Below are 6,050 nucleotides of genomic sequence, written 5' to 3'. Positions count from 1 at the left end.
TCTCTCATCCAAAGACTTGTCATATATGCCTTCTATAAACCCTGGTGAAAAATACATATACCAAAATGTATTTGAAATTCATTTATTTTATGCTAAGTATACTATACACTTAATATAAATACCCTGCAATTCTACTTTTGGTGTACTAAATTGGTATACTTAAAGTCTGCTAAATTGGAACAACTAATTTTGTATTTAATGCACTTTAGTTATCCAGAAGTAGTGCTGAAGTCCAACTAAAGATGTAAAGAAGTGTATTTGATAAAATATAACTATTGCAAGTATACTTCAGGTACACTTTAAATGTTTTGCATTTAAAGACAATGATCAAACCATCCTTAATAATAGTGATATTAAAACACGTTTTAGGCTTAATATTAAGAAATTTGCATTGTGCAATAAAGAAGTCCTCCAAATAATGTTTTATTATAATAATTATATCAGTTAGTCTCAAGCGATATGTCAGTAAATATGTTAATAGATTTGCAGTATACTTAGTATGAAATAAATGTATTTTAAATGCATTTTGCATTCAGTTCCTTTGAATGTTTTCCGGTTAGGATTCATTCTCCTGCAGTCTGTACAGAAGAGAAAACAACAAAAATGTAAAGGAGCACAAAAAAAAAAAAAAAAAGAATATCTTGGTTGGTCTTTTTTCCATGCAATTTTAGTATTTCATGTAGTTTGGAACAAAAACAAGACTGATGTGGGAGAGAAAACAAAAAGTGATTCTTTGCATATTATCTCGTTCAAAAGCCCACCTAAATTCATGAGTCTAATGGTTGTTACCCTGCTTCAGTCAGTCAGGAACACTTTCCAGAGGAGATACAGTGTAGATCTTTGACACATTAAATAGATTTCAGATGCATTTATTGATTTGAAAGTTAATCTATTCTTAATTTCATTGAAGGAAGGAAAGGAACCAAAACATTACATCCTGTCCTATCAGTGTTAAAGGGTTAGTTCACTCAAAAATGAAAATTCTGTCATTAATTACTCTCTCTCATGTCGTTCCACACCCGTAAGACCTTCGTTCATCTTCAGAACACAGATTAAGATATTTTTGATGAAATCCGAGAGTTTTTTTCTGTCCCCCATAGAAAGCAATGTAATTACCACTTTCAAGATCCAGAAAAAAACATCATTAAAATAGTCATCGTACTTTTTGTGTGCAAAAACAAAAAACATGACTTCATCCAACAATGTCTTCTCTTCCCTGTTAGTCTCCTACACTGTTTACGTTGTATAGATAGTTTCAGGTTCTACGTCAGAACGCGACTCCGGATTGGCTGACTCCTGCGTCAGTATCACACGCACACGTCGTGCTGATCACATGATCAGCGTCTGCTTTGCTCCGCCCTCAAACACGGTATTTTAAACTGGAAGAGTTTGGCTTGTTGTTTATGTCGAGAAGACACTGTTTTCTGTGCTGTGAAAGCAAATCCACTTTGATGCACTTCTAAAAGATGATGCGGTAAAACAACGCCATCGTTACTGTCCATATGTTTTGTGTACACAAGTGCTGAGAAAAGAGGATGTGAAACTTAGTGTTTTTTGACCTTGAATGCATGTAAACCTTCTAGGAGACTCCAAAACAGATTAGGAGCCTTTAAAATAGCATAATAGGGGCACTTTAAAGTTTAGCCGTAACACAGGGGCGTCCAAACCTTGATTATGTGTTTAACTGGGGTTGGAGCTGAACTCTGACATAAATAAATGTAATTTATATGTCACTTTGGATAAAAGAGTGAGCAAAATAAAAGGTTCTAAGACTCTTGCATTTCCCCACAACACAGTCGGCGATGACATGATGCATTTCTGCTTTAAAGCCTCCCAGAGTCAGACTGCTTTCCCAACAGACTTCCAGTGCAAGTGCATTACTGTGAACACGATTCTGTTTAACAAGCGAGTCTGCATGTGTTCTGTGGTGAACGCAGCCCACATCTTTAAAAAAGGAAACATGATCTTTTATTATAAATTGTAGTAATGGACAGTTCAGAGGGTGTTGGTCTGCTGTGCACCCAGATCACCACTTGAGGTCACTATTGCAATTATCAGACAATCAACTGAATGAAGGGGAGACGGAGACCATTGAGTGTCTTGATGCTAAACCACAATATTTGCATCTGAACACATATTGCAGAATCCACACAGAAATATTTCATGACTGATGCTTGTGAAAGAGATTTAGGAATATTCAGATCACATGGCAATGTTTCAGATGGCAAAATCAGATGGCAGAGGTTGGCAGAATTCATGATAATCTTCAAAAGTCTTGTGCATGTGTTTGTTAAATATAAATCAATCTCACGGATCACAGAATTTAAAAGAATTCAATGTTCATTTCTTAGGGTACATTTACACAACAATGGCGATGTACTAAAAATGAGAAAGTTTTTCCTTTGCGCTTTTCGCATACATCATTGTCAATACGATCCCCGTTCACACAGATCCAAGAAAACGACTAAAATCGCTGTATTCTGCCTCCAGGCCAGTAGATGGCGATGTCACTTTGTAAAGAAACTCTACACACCTGTAGACTGAACATGTAATACGCATGATGTCACCAGTGTGGGTTTGTGTAGTTTACACACGGTGACAACAACGGTATCGTTTTCAAAAACTTGCACGTTGGGGCTGTTTACACGACACCATTTTCAATGAAAAACTGAAAACTTTGTGTGCATTTTGGCCGTTCATTTACACAACAATGCCGTTAGGAGCCTGAAAACGCAAACTTTTGAAAGTGCAAGTTTTTGAAAACAATAACGTTATCGCCTCCATGTGTATCTGTGAAAACGGTGACGTCATCCGCATGCGTATTACATGTTCAGTCTATATGCGTGTAGAGTTTCTTTACAAAGTGACATCGCCATCTACTGGCCTGGAGGCAGAATACAACGATTTTAGTCGTTTTCGCGGATCCTTGTGAACCGGGATTATTTTGACAATGTTGTCATCTGTACGCAAAAAAATGCAAGGAAAAAACGTTTCTGTTCTTAGTACATTGTTGTCGTGTAAACATACCCTCTCTATCTGTTTCACTTTGTGTTTACTGAGACTCATAATAACTCATAATCACACGACTGCAAAGCCTGTAAGACTGATTTGAACTTTGCAGGTTTATTGTTAATTCCTAAAAAATAATTTGCATGTGATGCAGATATTACCGTGGAGCAGAGATGATACAAACGTGTAGTGCCAAACACACTTCTGTCTCAAAATCAATTTAATTTTTAAGATCAGGATAATGAAACACACCCGTATTTTTTGTGCTTGCTGTTATTAAAGTCGGCTATGTGTCCGTCAGATCTGAGATTATTGTTGATGGTTCAGTGTTTTCCAGTTTGAGGATTGAATGATGGAGTGTGTAATCAGGATTAAAGTCTCTCTCTCTTCTACTGTAATTCGGTCACTGGCGGGTCAGTGTACCACACAAACATCAGTCTGATGAAAACAACATACATAATCTCGGTTTCTTTAATAAGCACTGAACATGATTGAGCATTACAAAATGTAATTTAGCATATGGACAAAATTTTGGTTTTACAATATTGGTAGGTAACTGATATTTAAAATATTTTTGTATAACAAATAAAATATATGGAGGGTCGCAAGTCTGTTCTCATACAAAAGAGAAAAAACTACTAAATGTACTTTAAACATGGAACTGGTTGTAAAAATACGATAACTGTGAAATCATCATTTACTGCTTATACTAACGAGCATGTTTGGTGGATATCTTAGGTGTTGAACAAAATCACCAGATCCTTCTTCTCTTTCATCCTGTCAGTGGACAGCTGAGATGTGACCATATATCATATTAAAACAGCTTGAGTGTACTTAAAAGAAATGAGGCAAATCTCAATGTGGATAACTGCATTATTTGTAGAGATGTTCAGGATGGGGATGTCATCCGTCATTGATAATACAGAATTGTTCCTTATTGTACATTATTGTACCCAAGATGAAATGAAGAATCCTTTATCAGTTTGTCCTGTAGCCTAGTGTTCATTCACATTAGGGATTTTCACACTTGAACTAGTTAACCCTGGGTCTTTCTAACCTCCGGGTAAACAGAATCCTGGGTTATCTTGCTTCAGTTTCACATTGCTCATAATTAATTGTTAACCCTGGGTACATTCCTAAACCCTGGGTTAATTTCAGAGCCGGACTGGGACAACAAAATCAGCCCTGGCATTTTCGGACACCATCCATATATATATATATATGTTCAGTCAAAAGCAGTGAGTGATTTCCTCTGTGTCTTTTGTTCTTTGATTGACGTGAGCAGCAGGAATATTAGGCTGCTGTCACTTTAAGAGCGAATGCACAGATCCAGTATACTGTTACACAGCATGCAATTTCTTTCTCAACTGTTTATATTCCAAAACGGACTGTGTTTACCTGATTACGTGCATTTTGACATAATTTTGTGTGTATTTGACCATTTATGTGCAGTAAGCCATGAAAAAGAACTAAATTTGGTACTAGTTAGCCGTTTGATAACCGAAAATGGGCAAAGAGGCGGGACATGGGTGGAGCTGATGTGCCTGATTGCTGAAACCACGCCCACTTAGCTCGCTGTGACCAAGTTAGCTCAAGGAGCTAATGCTATATGCTACTTCACAGTCTACTTTACATGCAAACAATACAACTTAAATTTCTACAGTGTCCAAAAGGTCAAAATAAATGTATTTTAGCTTAAAAAAGGTGGTGGACATCACAGTCCTCATTCTGTTCTTGAGTAAGTACAGGACTATTTCCTACACATATTTTTGATGACATGTCAACAATTAAAACAAATACTTCCAATATAATCTGCGTTAGTAAATGTTACGCTATTTATGAAATGCAGGTGTAACATTATACGACAATGTTTTATACAGTCTATGGTTTCAGCGTACAGTTAATCACAGTCTGACAGATTCTGGAGCGTAGCAATGTTTAAAATAAAATAATAAATCATTTTAAATAAATTCGAATTTCACTCACCGGAAAAAATGGAGCTCAGACTTCTCGGACGGTCTGTTAGTACAATTAACTGCATAACAAGTGATAATTGTATGAAATAATCCTGAAAAAAGCACAAACATGGCAGAGATGACAAGTCCAGCGGCTGGATTTAGCAGAGGGGACGGCTCACAGACAGCAGCGCAATCCACCTGTCACTCAAGTGGCCACGCCCTTAATTATGCAGAACTTTAAGGCTTAATATAATTTAAATGTATGAGTTATAAAAAAATTCACCCCCCTCACAGTTGTTATGAAGTGCAAAACTAGCTATATAGACCAAAACCACTTTTTGTACCAGGCTGTAAACATATTATTTTCTGCTGTAAAGTTGGGCATTTTAACATGGGATAGACTCCCTTTTGGAGCCTGTCTCTAGTGGCCAGTCGATGAATTGCAGTTTAAGTCACTTCCGTATTGGATTCAAGAGAGAGAACAGAAGGTTGCCGCTTGGTATCAATACATAACAAAATATCTATATTTTTGATGCACACATCTACTATATATTACACAAACAAATGGGATGCTGTCCTGAAAAACAAACAAACAACTTAAAATGCCCGATATGACGGATAATACCAATCCAGCCCTGGTTAACATTTTTATTTGAGCTGTACAATCAAGTTATAATGTATATATGCATTTGTGTGGCGACTTCTACATACAACTACTACATACAAGGCAAAAGCAGAGCAAGACAGTACATTTTTAGCAGCATTGGTTCCGGGTGTATTTTCCCAGTAATTTACTCCATTGGCATTTAAAATACTTACAATATTTGATGTGACAGCTCCGTGTTGCAAGAGTTCCAGCAATTTCTTCTCAATTCACACTATTAATAAATCATCATTTGATGCCACTATGAGGTTAAATGCTGGAGAATCAAACATTTTTAGCAACAGCAGACATTTTTTAAATGAGTCGAGCTTGATTTTACTACATATTCCGTGGATTAATGCATTAATGAATAAAAAAGTTCCCTTCAAGCTTTTAAATTTCAGCTCTTCCAGCAATGTCATGTTATTAATTTAGTTTCT

Source organism: Chanodichthys erythropterus, chromosome 13 (assembly GCF_024489055.1).
Source record: "Chanodichthys erythropterus isolate Z2021 chromosome 13, ASM2448905v1, whole genome shotgun sequence".
Classification (NCBI taxonomy): Eukaryota; Metazoa; Chordata; class Actinopteri; order Cypriniformes; family Xenocyprididae; genus Chanodichthys; species Chanodichthys erythropterus.
Note: the sequence above shows the minus strand (reverse complement) of the source record.